At 36.0% G+C, this 19,157-nt stretch overlaps 1 protein-coding gene across 2 annotated transcripts in view; it reads left to right on the top strand.

Moving 5' to 3' along the window:
- The first annotated feature begins 3,054 nt into the window (after positions 1-3,054).
- Positions 3,055-19,157, top strand: part of LOC143031171 (uncharacterized) — a 19,018-nt gene continuing 2,915 nt past the window's right edge. The window contains exons 1-2 of one of the 2 annotated variants that reach the window (XM_076194697.1): positions 3,060-3,197; positions 15,842-15,856. The gene's annotated coding sequence lies outside the window, so the exon portion shown is untranslated. Of the gene's footprint in view, positions 3,198-15,841; positions 15,857-19,157 lie in introns of both variants that reach the window. The other variant, XM_076194698.1, reaches the window with a different exon arrangement.

Here is a 19,157-nt window from a genome sequence, read left to right as displayed (position 1 = left end):
TACCAGAGATGTTCTTGCCGTGGTAGTTCGGGGCGAAGTGATTGTCTGAAGGGGTTAATCGGTAGAGTCCTTGGTTCACTGATTGCGCTGATGGGAGATTCACGTTTTGTCCGCACAACGGGGACAAAAGACGCTGCACTGACTCTAAGCAGAGGCGTGCAGAGTTGGGGGAGTGGGGCAAGTGGGCGGTGGCCCCAGGCATCCAAATGGGCATCCTATCAGATCATTTGGGGGGGGAAAATGAACCAGTTTGGTTGATTTATGTTGAAACTGAATAAAGGGTTTATTCTATGTTTCATCTGTGTTTACTTATTCAAAAATATGCATTTCTCATCATATTTCTCATTGCTTGAAACTTTGGAGGAGTTTGCACCGGACATCACCAGACTTTTGTGCGCCACTGACTTTAAGAACATGTTTTTTATTAATTAACCCATTAAACTCCGAATGACAAGCTTCTTGTCATTTGGTCAAATAAAACAGAAAATCATAAAACACCAAAATGTTTGATGAAACAGCACCACAAAAATATGACGTCAGTCCTCAAGGACTGACGTCATATTTTTGTGGTGCTGTTTGATCAAACATTTTGGTGTTTTATGATTTTCTGTTTCATTTGACCAAATGACAAGAAGCTTGTCATCGAAGTTTAACGGGTAAAGTTCCACTCAGTAAACAACTCCAGGTTCTTTAGGACCTGTCAGCACTACGAACTAGCTGCATCGAAAAATGCTCCAAATCTCTTGCTTTATTTTGGATATACCACGGCGTTGTATTCTGATTGGTGATACATAAAGTTGGGGCGTTTCGATGTAAAACAGTGGTAAGTTTTGGTGGTTGTATTTACAGGAAGAAAAGGTACGGGGAGATAGTCCCTGAGTGGTCCTTATATGGGGAAAGTCCCAATATGGCGACGCACTCGCCGGCATATAGACGCAGAAATGCATGTATCTTCATTTCAGCTCAAGGTTGTCTGTTGGCATCTACATGACCTCTTTCTACATTAATATTTGTTATTTAGTTGTAGTACAATGGGGAATGGGGGGTGAGGTAGTATGTATGAGAAAAATTTGACGCAGCCCGAAGGGATTTCTTCCCGTCTTCTCCTTCTCTGCGTGAGGGGACGGAGAGGGGGGATCGCCGATTTAATGAAGCGGCCTTGCTGTGAATGTGCTGTGTCTTGCGACACTACCTCTGACCCAGGGCAGTGGACAAGATGCAGGGATGACCCCTCATCCAAATGCCAAGATAAGAGGGAGGGAAGAGGGTGGAGGGGAGTGGAGTGTATTTAGGGATGGAATGGGCGGGAATGATTTTTATGCCTTTTTCTTTTTGGCTACCTCCTTTGTAAGGGGAAAAAGTCTTGGTATATGTATGTATGTATGTATGTATGTATGTATGTATGTATGTATGTATGTATGTATGTGAGTATGTATTTACCTAGTTGTATTTTACGGGAAGGGGAGCTATGCTCGTGGTGTCCCGTATATGTATGTATGTATGTATGTACTGTATGTATGTACAATGTACCTAGTTAGTATTAATGAATGTGTCTTGACGTGGTGTATGGCTTACAGTTATGATTATGTAGTTGGGTAATTACCGTAGATATATAGGAAGCGGTGTCATATTGGTAGGATAGCGCGATCGTGGCGCTACGGGGAATGCACGGGTCAGGGAAGATTGGCGGTATTGTTCAGTTCTTGTTCAGTAGTTTCACTTGGTTCTCGTTTTTTTTTTTTTTTCTGGGTACATTAGAGTTTCCATATGAAGAGGCGAGAAGAACTATGCTGTTTATAAGAGCACTGTTTGAGTGATTTTGGTAAGTACACGTGGAAGTGTTTCTCGTAACATTTTGTTTGTTTCTCGGGTTTTCAGGAAACCATAAAGTTAGATAATTATGACTATCTCAACTAACACCACAGTCGGACAAAAGAAAAAATTGAGTAAGCGAAACTAAATATTTCGATTGCTAACTGCAATCCTCTTCGAAGTTAGGAATCGAAATATATAGTTTCGCTTAGGCAACTCTTTCGTCCGACCGTGGTGTTAAATGTGTTACTGCATTTCTCACCAGTGATTATGACTATAATTTCAGGGGTGATCAGTTTCATATATTTATATATCTATTTATTTATTTGTTTGTTTATATGTTTTAATCTATGTATTTGTTTGTTTATTTATCTATTTATATATTCTATTTTTCCTTTTATCTATTTACTTATTTTACTTTATTTAATCTTATCTTATTTGTGCTGTGAATGCGTTGGGTGAATGTACGCGAAGGTGACATTCACGACACGAGAACAAAGATGATCTGTAGAATGTCGAAAAGATGCAAATATAGGAGATAGCTAGATTTATGAATAGTGGACAGGATTAGACGGTTGACGCAGCTAGGAGAGAAAAGACACTCTAGTGGAACGATAATTCGTGCCTACACTATTTTATTAAATTTCTTCCAGTTGTAACTTGTGGTGTAAATTGCAAGCTCAACGAATGTGGTTATTTTATCTGATCTTAAGTGATTAGTTATCTTCAGTGCGCTGAACCCACATTTAATTAGAAAATTCGGAAACTGTCTTAAATGTCCTTCCCTTTCTTCCTAGCGGTGCACACGTATCCATTGCTTGTATATTTGGAGTTGTATAAAGATAACAGCTTACAGTGCGAGACTGAGAATGCCGACTTGGCGAAGTCTTATTTCATGCACCAATTTACATATTTGATAGAAAAAAATGTAATTTAATAAAACTGTGCCTACGAATTATTGCTAAGTAAAATATTTATGTGGGTAATTTAGTTCACCTAATCCTGATTTGTTAGAAGTAGGTATTTTAGGTGTCATTTTCTTTAGCTACCGTAAACACGCCCACGTCGGCTCGAAATAGGCTGACTTAAAAATAAACAAATACAGCAATAGTAAACTAAAGTGAAAATATAATTTGTTAGTTTGGAACACTAAATAAAATCTAATAGTAAAGAAATAATAATAATAGATATTTATAAAACGACTAAACAGTAGGTTACGCATCAAATTAGAAACTCAGTATGGCAGCGAACCCAACCCAAGTTTTGTAAACAGAAGCCTTTGCTTGGTAAACAGCGCACTTTAGCTGTCAAATGTTTAAATGTCGGGCTGTGTAGAAATGTTGTCATTGAAGAATTGTTGCGTAAATCATTAATTTATAGGGAAGGTAAGCAGTATTAAACTATGAATCAGTGTAATGAAGGGTTAGTGTTTGTATGAAAAGAAATAGGCAGTTGTTGGAATTTGTGACAGCCTGCCACAACAATACTTGGAGCTGGACAAAAACTGCGTTTTGATTTTTTTTTTTTATATGGAAGTTTTTTTTTCACTATGTATGTAGTTGCCAGGGTAATTGAAATACATTTATATGGCTCTGTAAGCGTATGCTATCGTGAAATATATGCATATAATTTATATTGTTATTTCATATATTTGTGAAAATTAAATCTAAATCTTAATGCTAAGTTTTGAATTTTTTTTAGATCAAGGTTAATGCTGAAATTAGGAATAAACTCTTTGTAGAGATATAGTAATTATATGGTAACCTTAATTGTTTACATGATATGGAGAAAAGTTAACAACGATTGGTACCTGCAAAATTGAGGTTAGGTGTGATTGTAATTGTGAATATTTATGTAAGGATTTTTTTTCCAAAATTTTCCTGTGTCCATAAAATGAATTAAGTACTATGTTATCCTGGTGCAAAGTAAAGTAATAAGAAGAAAATAGTATAAGTACATTGATAATGATAATAATGACAGTATATCAGGATTTTTTTTTTATGATTTGGAAATATAGGAAAAAGGCATTGACAGTTTAAAATACATATTCCAGTTTAGGTTATAGATTATCAGTACTATAATCTATATCCCCCTTTTAGATCAATCTTAATATGATACTAAGGATAAAATTGAGTATATTGTTGTTATTATTATTATGATTATTATTATTATTGGTATTATTATTCTCGCTATTCCAAGGTATAAGTAATTTTATTTATGCTGTGCTGCACTGAATCTGAATGGAGGTAACTCAGTAAAGTGTTGTATACATGGTGCTGCCCTTATTCACATTGTACAAGCCTCTTAATATACTAACAACAAAAATCATGATTTCATAGCATCTGTTTGACACTGCAGTAAAGTTAATTATGTTCAACTTTACTGCTCATCTAGTGTTTCTGTAGCAAATAAAGAAGCAAGCATCTGTTGTCAAAAGCAGTACAATATAAACAGGCTTTATGCAGTACTTCTAATTTAGTTATTTTTTGGAAATTGGAGTTATTACTTAAGGATATAAGAATAGAGGAGACTGCAAGAGATGATAAGGTCTATATTAGGCAGTTCTATGTCCATTACCACCTATTATCCTCATAAAATTACCAAACCTATTATAACCAATAGTGTCTGTGCTTACTACATGGTTAAAAAGTCTATTCCAATTGTTAATCATTATTGGTAAACCATTTTTTGCCTATTTCCTTCTTAAATCTAAATTTCTCCTATTAAATCCATTATGGTGAGTTCTGCTCTTGTCTCAATATGATGATCTTGCCTGCATCACCCTTGTTCTTGTTAAAGCCCTTAACCCATTTGAATACCTCTATTAGATCACCCTTCACTCTATGTCTTTTTAGAGAGTTTAAATTAAGGTGGCTGTCTGTGTAAATGTGAATAATTAGAATGGTAATCCCTTACTACTAAGCAGGTGTAACAAAAGTGAATGGTGGCATAGGCTCAGCCACAGTAAAAGAAAAATTGTCTCCTGGTGTGGAAGTTGTTTTAATAGACCAGGGGCTCACTAAAGTATGGCCCATTGGCTGGATCTGGCTTGCAAGGTCAGTTCATCCAGCCTACCACTGCACTGCAATGTCTTTTTTTTTTTTTTTTTTTCTAAAAATTTTTGGTAGAATATTCAATGTGTAATTAATCAATTGTTAACCCATTCAACTCCGATGACAAGATGTCTTGTCATTTGGTCAAATAAAACAAAAAATCATAAAACACCAAAATGTTTGATCAAACACCAGAAAAATATGACGTCAATCCTCGCTTCACTCGCAGCGAAGCGAGGACTGACGTCATATTTTTCTGGTGTTTGATCAAACATTTTGGTGTTTTATGATTTTTTGTTTTATTTGACCAAATGACAAGACATCTTGTCATCGGAGTTGAATGGGTTAAGTAGCCCATGCTTACCATTCTCTCAGTCATCTGGCTCACTGTGGAAGGGGTATGGTGTCCCCTGTAATAGACTATGGTCTCTATCAAGAGTACTCCAAAAATTAATGTACTATAGTGACAGCCAGAATTTGGTATTGAGAATGTTAGATTTCAAGCACTGTTGCTATGGGACACATGATGAAACCATTTATCAACCTCCTCTGATTTAACAAAGGGTGGGATTGAGGAGTGAAAGGTAGCTGATATAGAAAATACTTTTGAATTACCTCAGCACACTTAGTAAGGGATAGTGACGATATTGAATGGAGGGTTTGTCTTTTAAGACATTAAATTCCGATGACAAGAATCTTGTCATCGGAATTTAATGGGTTAAGACATGGATTTTCGTTCCCATACCATAACGCACCTAATTTCAAAATGAGCTAAAAAACACGCACCTACAAAAAATAAAAGTTCAAATTTTGTTCGCCTTAGTGACGATGTTTACCACAGAATGAAGCCAAGCATTGCGTAAAATGGTAGATACAATTTAATATCTCCCACTTCTTATGAAGGAGACAGGTAGGTCTGTAATATTCACATGTTAAAGAAAAAAGACATCTCTGTTTAGTGTCGTGATTAATTTCCAACAGTATGAAAAAAGTGCTCGCCGCCTAGCAGTCACAGAGGAAATTTAAGTATACTTTTTTGCTCACCTGCATATCTTTGAGGACGAGAACTGCGAGTGTTGCTTTGAGTTTTGCAGACTAGAAATATGCAGTCCCATAGCAGCATTGGTCCTCAGGTTCTCTCGTAATTTCCACAGGAAGAAATATTGTATTGTTTTCTGAGTTGTATTACTGTGGGTCTGGTTTTGTGTCGCTGGCAAGTAGAAAGATGAGGAGTAGAACAATTACCAATTATAAATCTCTTTATGCAACAGTTAATGAAAGCTGAAAATGTGATCTTTAATCTGGTGTAGATAATAAGTGCCAGTCTCTACCTGCAGATAGGGGAGGACGTTGATGGGTATTAACAAGATTCCTGTCATTTGGTCAAATAAAACAAAAAATCATAAAACACCAAAATGTTTGATCAAACATTTTGGTGTTTTATGATTTTTTGTTTTATTTGACCAAATGACAAGAATCTTGTCATTGGAGTTTAATGGGTATTAAAGATGAAGAGAGGGGAAGATGCTTCTCTTCAACATCCATCTCACAGGACCACAATGTATGGGCCACCATTGTTGCCCCTCCTCCTAATAGATGAAATATCTGAAAAACAAAAAATTCTCCACACCATCATGCACCTAGAATAAATTTGGGACAGTATCCATCACAATATCCTCCACCTCAACCCACTGTTCATCTTGAGAGGGGGGGGGCAGGAGATCTATCCCACATATTAGTCCATTAGCTGTTTTAATGTAACATTCTAGATAGGTTGTCCATATCAACCCCACATCTCAACCAACAGCCTGATGCTGTACTGGGAAAGGACAAGTAAACTTCATCCCATTATATAAGGGCCAGTATTTAAGTTGACCCTGCTCACTAGAAGTGACAAGCCATATGTTGTGAATTACTTAGAAATTCATGTAAAATACTGAAATACAAGTCTTGCATATTTATTTTAAGAATACTTTAAGCATTTCATACAGTTTTTTATCTACTTATAATTTTCATCTTATTTAATAGCTTTTCTGCAGGATGCTAGATATGAAATGTGCAGTAAAGATGAATTGTATGAACCAGTTTCCTAGTTCCTCAGCTTATCTACTGTGGAACACCAGTGAATATTGATTTTATAATTGCTTGAACTATTTAAGAAAAATTAAGCACTGCTTTAAAGTTATATATAGATATATGTTACCATCATTGACCAGATGTGCTTCAAATAGGAGATTTGATTATCAACAAAAGTTCATTATCCAAACTTGTTACTCAAATTAGTATAATATATCAGTGTTAATGAGAAAATATATATGTATTTTGTACCAATTAGTAATGAATATTGGTGTATTACAATTAAACATTGCCTTACATCTTTTACATATGTATGTTTTCAAAAATTATATTGAAAAATATTATTTCGAGCTATGGAGGTTACCTCAGACTTGAGTCACTGTATTCTTTTTTTTCTGCAACAGATCTTGATAAGTCTATCAGTCTGTGACTTTTGAAAGGGTTTCAACATTTATAAAGCCATACTGGACATAGCTGCTGCAAAGAATGAAATTCAAAGCACAGCTATTAATGGAGTATAGAAGCTGTGCCCAGAATTTGTTCATGATTTCAAGGGATTTGATTAAGTTACAATAACCAATCCTTGATGACATTGAGCAATGGACTGCAAATGAAATTGGAGGAGGATTTCATTGACTTGTTTGAGAAGGATAAATAACCCTTGATAAATGGAGAGTTGATGGACCATTATGTTCAGCAGTTGAAAAAAAGAAGACCCAGACTCTGAGCTTCGTCACCTTACCATCAAATGTCTAGCTTTATTTGGAGATATGGATCCTGATGCTTAATGTTACTTGAAACCTATAGGAGTACGTAACCAAGCTTTTACTCCTTATATAACCTTTGAAGAAAGAGCAAGAGAATCCAAGATACTCTCATTGGCTTTCTGCAGAAAATCCAAGCACAATGTGAATTGTTTGATGACAATCCTTATTTATCAGCATCTCCAATGTAACAGCATTATCGTCCTCCATCAGCCCCAGTGAGTAACATCAAGATCGCTCATCAAATAGCCTACAAGATAATATTATATATATATATATATTTCAGTTTTGAATGTGGATTCACATAATTGTTATATTAGGCATATATACATGTATATTCAGGCACTGGGGATGCGTATTAGCAATTTTTTGTGGTTAATTTGACTGAAGTCATTTTTCGACTTCCATCGCCACTTTTGAAACCAATTCCAGGTACCAACATAGGGCAAGGTATTGTATTAGGTTATGTTCAGTAGATTATTAATAAACTTGTGGGATTTGCATTGTAAGATTGAGAGATGTATATAAAGTGTACCTGAGGTTCTGATATTGATGTATCTAGATTAGGGTAATATTATGTTATGTTATGTCATAATGTGTAGAGTTGAGTTTTCTTTGTACATGTCTTATTATTGAGTTTTACTTCACACCAATGTCATTTATAGTGTTGGGAACTGGGGATTATGGGTGAAGGAAAAGGCCTAAATAAGTAATTTATAAGGGATTGAAAGACTAAATCAGGGTACAAAAGATAGCAGGCATAAGCATTATTTAGTAGAAAAAAAAAATAGTGTTTACCCCCTATTTTAAGTGGTGTTAAAAACTTTATTATTTGTTGTTAATCTGTGACTTGTTTGATTTGAATTGTTCATACATTGGCCATTTATGAGTTGAATGGGAAATCAGGGGTCAAATACAGGTATTGTAAAATATGTATCATAGCCACCAGGTGATGGACTACTTGCATGATCCCTCTGATATTATTTACATTCATACTTTCAAAACCTTGAATCCAGTATTCAAACTACTTTGTAACTCAATTGTGTGTCATAAATGACATTGGCCAATGATGGTTAAGCCAAGACTATAGAAAAATGGAAGGTGAGGTTTGAGAAATGGAGGAAGATGTGGGACCCCTTGAGCATTGCTCCAACCCTGCATACTAATAGATAGATACAAACACATACACACAATTTCTTGACATTTACAACTGGTGAGTGAACAAACATATGCTAATGAATAGTGGGAGGAAGAAGCAGAAATGGGATTGGTTGAAATTATGAGATTACAAAAATGGCCAAGGACATGGCTTGGAAAAAATGGAGGAAGAGACATAGCAATAAAACAAAAGCTTACAAACAAGCTAGGAGTGACTATACAAGAATTTGCAGAAAGGAAGAAAGCAATTTTGAAATAGGTGTAGTAGATAGATGCAATGATGAACTGAAACTGTTTTACAGAGTTATAAATGGTAAATACAGAGAAGTAATCGTGAGTCTTTGAAGAAGCTTCAGCTCAGATAGAAATAATAAATGAAAGTTTCTTGTCAGTCTTCACAAAAGAACGTTTTTTTTTAGGAAAGTGAGGGGATTAACCCATTAAACTCTAATGACAAGATTCTTGTCATTTGGTCAAATAAAACAAAAAATCATAAAACACCAAAATGTTTGATCAAACATTTTGGTGTTTTATGATTTTTTGTTTTATTTGACCAAATGACAAGAATCTTGTCATCAGAGTTTAATGGATTAAAAAACCAGGGAAGTGGTCAATTTCTTGGGATTATTGGATGTGACAAAAGCATCAGGATCGGACAGACTCTCATACTGGATACTTCAAAGAATGTAGAGAACAGCTAGTGGACAAGATTCAGTCTTATTACATGTTCATTGAGAAAAGGCATTTTGTAACATTCACTGACCAGTACAATGGTGAAAAGTGAAAGGATTGTGAAAAATCAATAGACCAAATATCTTGAAAAGCTGAACATTCTGACAGTCAGTTTGACTTCAGAACTGGAAGGTCATGTACGTCAAACATTTTAAGCTTTTACATGAAAGTGATATGCTGCAAGAGAGAGAGGGGTGGGTGGACTATATGTATCTTGACCTAGAGAAAGTATTTGATAAAGTACCTCGCAGTCGACTTGTGTGGAAATTGGAACACATTGGAGGACTGAGAGGCAAACTACTAGAATGGGTGAAAGATTTTTTGAAGGAAAGATACATGAGAACAGTAGTAAGGGATAATATGTCAAGATGAATAGCAGTAATGAATTATGTTTCACAAGGTTCAGTGCCTGCAACAATAATGTTTTTTTTTTCTATGTCAATGACGAGATGGAAGGAACAACAAGCTATGCCAATATGTCTGCAGATGACATAAAATTCATGAAAAGAGTGAAAAATGAGGACAATGGTAGACTATTTCAAAAAGATTTAGACACTATTTTTGCATGAAGTCAAGAATGGGAAATGAAGTTCAACACCAAAAAATGCAAAGTACTGGAAATGGGCAGCAACAGTGTCCGAAGGCCATCCTTAACCCATTCAACTCCGATGACAAGATGTCTTGTCATTTGGTCAAATAAAACAAAAAATCATAAAACACCAAAATGTTTTATCAAACACCAGAAAAATATTACGTCAGTCCTCGCGAGCGAAGCGAGGACTGACGTCATATTTTTCTGGTGTTTGATCAAACATTTTGGTGTTTTATGATTTTTTGTTTTATTTGACAAAGTGACAAGACATCTTGTCATCGGAGTTTAATTAAAAGTGATGTGGTGCAAGAAAGGGAAGAGTGGATGAACTGTGTGTATATTGGCCTAGTGAAGGTTTTTGATCAAGTACCTCACCATGGACTTGTATGTAAATTAGAGCATTTTAGAGGACTAAGAACTTGTATGGATGAAAGATTTTTCGAAGAGAGGGTACAGAAGACAGGAGTAAAGAAGATGTCAGGATAAAGCAGTGACCAGTGGAGTTCCACTAGGTTCAGTGTTGGCACTTATAATGTTTTTATGTTAACCACTTCCATATGGTGATGCCTACGTAGGTGGCATGAGGAGCAAGTGGGTACTCGATGATGCCGACGTCGGCATCTTGATTATATTTATTGTAGTACCTCTCTAAACTGGCTTCATCATATTTTCTATGGTTATCAAAATACACGGGTGAAAGAGGACGAACGATTGAGCATTGACTTTAATTTTTATAATGCTATTATTATGACGCAACATCGCACGTCAGGCAGCTAATGCTGCCAGACGTGCGATGTGCCCCGGAGTGAAGAGGTTAATGACAAGATGGAATGTACAACAAGCTATGCCAGTATATTTGCAGATGATGTACAAATCATGAGAAAAGTGGAAAACAAAGAGGCGGCCTGTAAGCTAGATACTTTTTGCATGGAATCAAGAATAGAAAATGTCAATATCAAAACATACAAAGTACTTAGAATCAGTAATAGTTGCAAAGGACCATCTTTAAACTGTTAATTGGGAAGCTAATTCATTACAAAAGCAAAAGAGAAGACAAATTTTGGGAGTGTTGATAAAAGACAACCTTTCACCTGACAGATGTATCAACAGGATTGTGGGAGAGATGTGGATTGCTGCAGAAAATGAAAGTGGCTTGTCACAATATGGATGAAAAGATGATACGACTCGGAAACCCTGATCTGCCCAAGACTAGAATATGCATCAATGATATGGTCCTCGCATAGAGTAAAGGATATAAGCAAGGTTCAGTGAGTATAAAGGGCACCAACCAAACTGCTCTCTAGCCTGGGAGATAAACCAGTGGATCTGCCAACTTTGAAAAACTGAAGAAGAGTTTATATGATTACATTATTCAGGTCACTAAAGGAGATAGACTACATTTATACAAGAGATCTCTTATGTAGGTCATGTGAACAAATTAAGACCACATGTCTAAAGATGTGAAGAAAAACTGTTTTCCCAAAAGATGCATAAATAGTTGGAATAACTTAGATGATATAGCCCAGGCTGGACGATACAAGAGTTCAAATCCAAACATGATAATTTGAACTTATATAGACCTATAATAATTGAAAAGTAAGGGTATGAACCAATTTGGAACTATACATGAAGTTCAGGCAAGGTATAATGAATTGAAGATTAGGAAATGGGACCCACAGAGTGTTGCTCCCTTACTGTATACTACAATTAGGTAAATATAAACATATATCATGCTTCAAGGTGTGACATTTAGAGATCTTGAGATTTATGATGTGACATAATTTGAAGTAAGGAATATATCATACATATACCAAGGCTTTTTCCCCCTTACAAGGGAGGTAGCCAAAAAGGAAAAGGTATAAAAAACTCCAACCCATTCCACCCCTGAATAGACTCCACACCCCTCCACCCTCCCTCTTATCTTAGCACCTCCTGGATGATGGGTCATCCCTGCACCTTGTCCACTGCCCTGGGTCAGAAGCAGTGTTGCAAGACACAGCACATCCACAGCAAGGCTGCTTCATTAAATCGGCGACCCCCCCCTCATATAAAGTTTATATGTCAGTTCTGGAGGAACACCATTAGTAGATAAATGCTATAAAACACTAAATTTATATCTATTGTAGTAGAATTGAAAATATATTTGCTTCAGCAATAAAAAAGTATGTGAATATTGTGTCAAGATTAATCCTAATTGATAATGAACATTTCTCCAAGATTGATAATTCAATTGATAATGAACTTAATTTCATGGTTAACCCTAATCTAAAATGATCATTGCTTCAAGATTAACCTTGATAATGAGTATAGTTTCAAGACTAACCTTAATTGATAATGGACATTATTTCAACATTAACCCTTATTGATAACAAAAAACTACAGTGATGGTGGACTGGCTGGTGAGGTTTGCTTAAGAGAGAATAGAGTGTTGGAGGACTGGAGGGAAAAGGGGACAAGTGTAAGTGAAGTAGTTTCAGAGGGATTAGCTTGTTAAGTGTAGTTGGGAAGGCTTATGGGAGGGTCTTGATTGAGAAGATTAGTAGAGTAACAGAGGGAGTAATTGGTGAGGAACAGTGTGGATTTAGGACAGGTAGGGGTTGTGTATGTTGTATATATTTTTTTGTGGTAAGACATATGTGAGAAAGCTTTAAGAAAAGGTAAGGATGTTTTTTGGGCCTTTATGGATATGGAAAAGGCTTATGATATTGTGCACAGGAAGGCACTGTGGGAGGTATTGCAGATATATGGGATTGGAGGAAAGCTTTTTAGAGCAGTCAAGAGTTTTTACAAGAGTAGTAGAGCTTGTGTTAGAATCAGAAATGGAGAGAGTGAGTGGTTTGAGGTAAAGGTGGGACTTCCCCAGGGATGTGTTATGTTGTCTTGGCTGTTCAATTTATACATGGATGGGGTGGTGTGAGAGGTAAATGCAAGGGTAATGGATCGAGAATTGGATATGGTTAAAGAAAATTGAGAAATTATGAGATAAGCCAGTTGTTGTTTGCCGATGACACTGTCCTTGTAGCAGGATCAGATGAGGGATTGAGGAAGTTAGTGACAGAGTTTGGGAAAGTGTGCAAAAGAAGGAAGTTGAAGATAAATATGGGTAAAAGTAAGCTGATGAGATGTATAAGGGGAGAAAGTGGCAGCAGACTGGAAGTGAGTACAGTATTATTAAGAGAGACTGGAGGAAGTGGATAGTTTTAGATACTTGGGTGCAAATGTGGCAGAAAAGGGAGGAGTGGAGGTAGAATGTAAATTGAGAGAAGCGAGTAAATGCCTTGGTGGATTGAAGAGTGTAATGAGAAATAGACATTAGGGAATGGATGCTAAGAGGAGATTGTATGAAGGAGTGAGTGTGCCGACAGCACAGTACAGGGTAGAAACATGGAACATAAGGTAGGAAGAGAGGAGTTTGAATGTTTGAGATGAGGTACCTGAGAAGTGTGATAGAGGTTACTAGGTTGGATAGAGTCAGATATGAGGTGAGGAGGAGAATGGTGGTGGAAAGGGAGTTGGGAGATAGGGTTGATGAAAGAGTATTGGGATGGGTTGGACACATGGAAAGAATGAATAAAGAAAAATTAGTAAAAGAGGTGTGGAAGGCAGAGACAGAAGGAATGAACGTGAGGGGGCAACCAAGGATGAGATGGACGGATGGGGCTAAAAGGGGCTTCGAGAAAGAGGGGAATGTCTGTTGAAGAGGACGGGAAAAGACAGAAGATGGGGCGAATGGAGAATGATTGTGTATGGATGATGCTGTGTTACATTAAAGGGAGTGGGTGGGGGATGAGGGTGAGGTATTATGTGTGAAAAAAAAATTAATGCAGCCCAAACGGATTTCTCCCCATCTTTTTCTGCATGGGGGGATGGAGAGGTGGGTTGCTGATTAAATGAAGCAGCCTTGCTGTGGATGTGCTGTGTCTTGCAACACTGTTTCTGACCCAGGGCAATGGGGGGGGATGCAGGGATGACCCATCATCCAGGAGGAGCTAAGATAAGAGGGAGGGAGGGGGTGGATGGGAGTGGAGTATGTGGGGAAGGAGTGGGTGGAAGTGGATTTTATGCCTTTGTTTTTTGGCTACCTCCCTTGTAAGGGGGAAAAAGCCTTTAGTATATATATATGGTATATGTATGATAATAAACTTATCAATGATGATTGGTTTCAAGATTACCTCTAGTTATAATAAACTAAGATTAGCAAGCTTAGATTTGGATAAATTAGGCTTAGAAAATAGATTAATCCTAGGTAATATACAGTAGGTTGGTTAAGGGAGATGGGAAGGAGGGTGGAGGGGAGTGGAGTGTAATTAGGGATGGAATGTGTGGGAATGATTTTATGCCTTTTTCTTTTTGGCTACCTCCCTTGTAAGGGGGAAAAAGCCTTGGTATATGTCGCTTGTTTGCAAAAACGTCGTCATAACTCAAAATATCGAATTTTTCAGGAGAGGCATTTTAAAGTTTCAAAACGCTCTCAATATTATAAAAAGCCCTCAAACACCATAGGTGGAACATTTTTTGGAGCATCAAATACGCCTCTAAAGTTTATAGAAGTTGAAACAATCATAATCTTTACTAGGTCTAAAATATTTGTTGGAACAAGTTGCAACATGTAAGGTTATGTCGTTGGGACATTTAGCACTCCCTAGCGGTCAATTTTTGAGCTACAGATATGATACTGTTACCAAAAAAATGCGTGTTTAAAGATGAATATGTCTGTACAGATAACTCAAAAATTCAGTTTTTTTAGTTATGACGACGTTTTCGCAAACAAGCGATGTATGTATATGTAATATAGGTTGATCTATAACTGTGGTAATATAGATGAGGTTAAGCTATGATTAAATTAAATTAGTAGGGTTGAGAGAAGATAGTTTTAGCCAAAGTAATATAGGTTGGGCTATGGCAGACTAGGATAGCTCAGATTAAGCAAAGCTATGATTAAGTTACATTACTGTATGTTAGTTTTGTAACAACTTGCTTGACAAGATATGCAACAAAAGAAATAAGTATCACAAGTTACAGTTTGCAAGTTAGTGCAACAGTTGGATGTTTTATGTGTTTAGTTTTGTCAGCTGACAAAACTAAACACATAAAACATCCAACTGTTGCACTAACTTGCAAACTGTAACTTGTGATACTTATTTCTTTTGTTGCATATCTTGTCAAGCAAGTTGTTACAAAACTAACATACAGTAATGCGCTCCCACCAATTCTACCCCTTTTCTTCCAAGACTTCAAAGGTGTGGGCTTTAGTTTTAAACTTTTCAAAAAGTAATGGGCTTAGACCTACCACAGAATACTAAGGATGTCTAGTTTGAAATTGTGACATCAGATGTACACAGGAGTAATCAAATCCTGCTGAGACCTTGTTGAAATGCACCTGTCAGGCCTTGAAATAAGTTTAGATAATTTGGTATGGAATTTTTTACCCTTAGGTTTATGGAGGTTGGTAGGCCCAATACTTTTCCAAGATGAAAAATCTATGAACCTGAAATTCTCTTACAAGACCCAGCCTAACCTAACATAATCCTGTGTTCCTGCTTATCTGCTTTCCTGCCTACGTGCCTGCCTGCCCACTTGCCTACCTGCCTGCCTCCTGCCTGCCTGCCTGCCTGCCTACTTGCCTGCCTGCCTACTTGCCTACCTGCCTGCAGATATGCCTGACTACTGTAAGTAAAATCCTTAGTAATTTAGTGTCCTTTTAGAAAATAAGGAAAAAACATGGAGAAGGAATCTCTTCAGTTGACAGTAGATGGAAAAGTTTATGAAGAAGAATCAGATTAGGCAGAAATAACGAAAAGAAATTTCTAATTAGTTTTCAGAAAATATAATGATTTAGACAACGAAAGAGAAGTCAGTGTGAAATTAAAGGAAGTACACAAACTGGTAAAATCTACTCAAGAAATGTAGAGAGAATTGGTAGACAAGATTCATAATCTGGTTGTGTGCTCATTTTAAGAAGGGATAGTACCGTAAAAAGCACCCTGTGAGGATGGAACCTTTATTAGTACAATGTTTCACTTGTTATGACTTTATCAAATGCATGATAAAATTGTAACAAGCAAAACATTGTGCTAATAGAGGCTCCATCCTCATATGCTATTTCTTTGGTTAGACTTGTGGTAACTACCAATTACATACATAGTACCATAAGATGGGAAATGAGCTAGTAAAGTATTAATTTGCAAAGGAAGGTATAGAGAAAAATCATTGAACCACTGACCAGCATGATAGGTAAATTATGTGAAATAATTATATAAGGTATGTGAGAAAATGATCTTGAAAATAACATTTCACTGGATAGCTAATTCAGTTTTGCAATTGGTGTAACAATAATAGTTTCCTCAAGTTTTTCTAAATGAGACATCTGTAGTCCCATGGTTGTCTGCATTGTATTGGTGTGTGACTGTGTTACAGGTTGAAAGTAGAGGAGGATAACAGTTGCCACTTGACAGCTTATCATGTGTGAAAAGATATCAGGAATATCATTGAAATTGATAAGAGATCTTGGGTCCCAGTCCAGAGATCAAGTCTTTCAGCGCTGCACCTCCTAAAATATATGTGGAAATTTGGCATGTTTTGAAAATGGGCAGCTCTGATGTCCATCTTGCAGGATTACCAAACACAGGTAGCCTTGGAAGATCATATATTGATGAATTGCAACAGAGGATTGGGTGGACTGTGTATACTAGAATCCAGAGGAAGCATTTTGCAAGGATACTCTGTAATAGATGTTTGTGGAAATTGAAATGTATTGGAAGTAAACTATTTGAATTTGAGAAATATTTCACTGTTTTATACTACTTTGATTCATGGTAGATTGGGTTAATATTATTGAATTTTTTTGAGAAAAGGAAAAAAAAATTACTTGACCTTAAGTTCTATCTTGTTAAGCTATATATATGTATGTATATATGTATATATATTTATATATGTACATATATATATATATACTTTTTCTTTTGTAATTTCTGTGGCAGGCTATCATAATTAGGTCATCAAGGAGCTGTATCTGCCCAAGACAACATCCCTACAACAAAAATGGACTGAACAAATCTCTTCCTAAAGTAGAAAACATACCATCCCCTACCTCTATCCAGAGGTGTGGCTCTGTGGTACTGGTACACTAACAGGTTTAGCAAAAATCATAAGAATAAAACATGAAGAATGCAAAATGTTACAAGTTCTAGCCATATACATGAATCCAGATGTGAAGTTTTTATTTCAATGCCACAAAATACAAATACAGGAGTACTCTGCTATTTGATTAAGCATGATATATTTATCATTTATACAGTAAAAAAAAAAAAAAGACTACTTGGAAGTGTAACCCTATTTTGATCTCTAAAAATCCAGATATTCACAAAGCTATAGGCCCCAATCTAACCAAGTAGAAACCTAAATTAAGTAGGTTACACTCATTTCATGGCACTGTACATTGATCGCACATCATTTGATCACAAATTATCTCATAAACACTCAACATCTAAGCTATGAATACAGTATACAAGAAGATCTAAATAAGGTTTATGTTTGAAGCCAGAAGTGGAAGATGAAATTCAATACAAATAATTGTACAATCTTGAGGATGGGCCAAAACAAAAAGAGACCTTGAAGTTATTAGATGGGATATGAATTCATCCTAATGTTCTTGGAAGGAAATATTAACAGAATAAGGAGAGACAGGAAGAGAAGCAATGAAAATTATCTATGGAGTATCTATAAATATACATTAAGAAAGAAAGGAAAAAATTCAGTTTTGGAAAAGTGGATAGAAGTTATATGATGACAGATCAGAAAAGGAATAAGAAAATGAGTAAAGAGGATCAGCCAGTGTAAGATGAAAAAAGATATGACATCAGTTCAGTTGGCTGCAAAGTACACTAGTGCTTCAAAACTGCAAATTATAAGTTTACATTTTGCTATATTGGGTGTTTGTTTTCCAATGGAGAATGTATTCCTAAAGTTGGTGAAAATTACAATTATGCTGTGTGTCCATATATATATATATTCATGGCCATATCCTTTTTTCAAGTGTGAGTTCCATGTCATTGATGTTTGCTTTTGGTTGGTTCTTTTTTACTGTGTGATATTTGTACATGTTTAACCCATTTAAACTCCGATGACAAGATACTTGTCATTTGGTCAAATAAAACAAAAAATCATAAAACACCAAAATGTTTGATCAAACACCAGAAAAATATGACGTCAGTCCTTGCTTAGCGAGGACTGACGTCATATTTTTCTGGTGTTTGATCAAACATTTTGGTGTTTTATGATTTTTTGTTTTATTTGACCAAATGACAAGACATCTTGTCATCGGAGTTTAATGGGTTAAGTCAAGGTAGCTGAAAGCCATTTGGATGTTCGCACATCATGCAATTTGCTTTACTGTCTTAAATATGCCCATTTTGGTTGAGGTTCTTAATGTCTACAATTCTTATGCATTTTCCCAATTCTGTTTTCTCTTGTTCTTATAATTTGTTTATATTGTCCTTTTTTTCTCGGTCCCATATGCATCAATTGTCCTTTTTTTCTTGTATTCAATTTGTAGTTTGTCATCACCTAGAAACATATTCAAGTACCTTGTTACTCCATCTGACCATTTATGTATACAGAGAAAATGAGTGGTATCATCAGTTCTCATGGAACTTCCCTTGTTATTTTCATACATATTTTCTTCCACTAACTGCTGTCCTTTGACCATTTTAATTTTCCTCCTTTTCAAGAAATCACCCCTTTTATCATAGAAGTTGACTTCAGCTCTGCTTATCATAATGAGCTTTCGCATTAGTATGTTTTGAACTACCTTGTTGAACTATAGGTTTTTGTCATTGTTTTTGTCTCACAAAACTGGAAGGTACGTGAAGATGACAGAGCCTACAGTTCAAGATAGTTACAATTGGAAAGGATAAAATGTTTGAAATAATGAGCATAACTATGATCCCAGTTTTATGTTTCAGTGATAAA

The sequence above is a fragment of the Oratosquilla oratoria genome, chromosome 12, assembly GCF_046742065.1.
Source record: "Oratosquilla oratoria isolate Oo_2021 chromosome 12, ASM4674206v1, whole genome shotgun sequence".
NCBI lineage: Eukaryota > Metazoa > Arthropoda > Malacostraca > Stomatopoda > Squillidae > Oratosquilla > Oratosquilla oratoria.
Note: the sequence above shows the minus strand (reverse complement) of the source record. Positions and strands in the feature narration are given on the sequence as shown.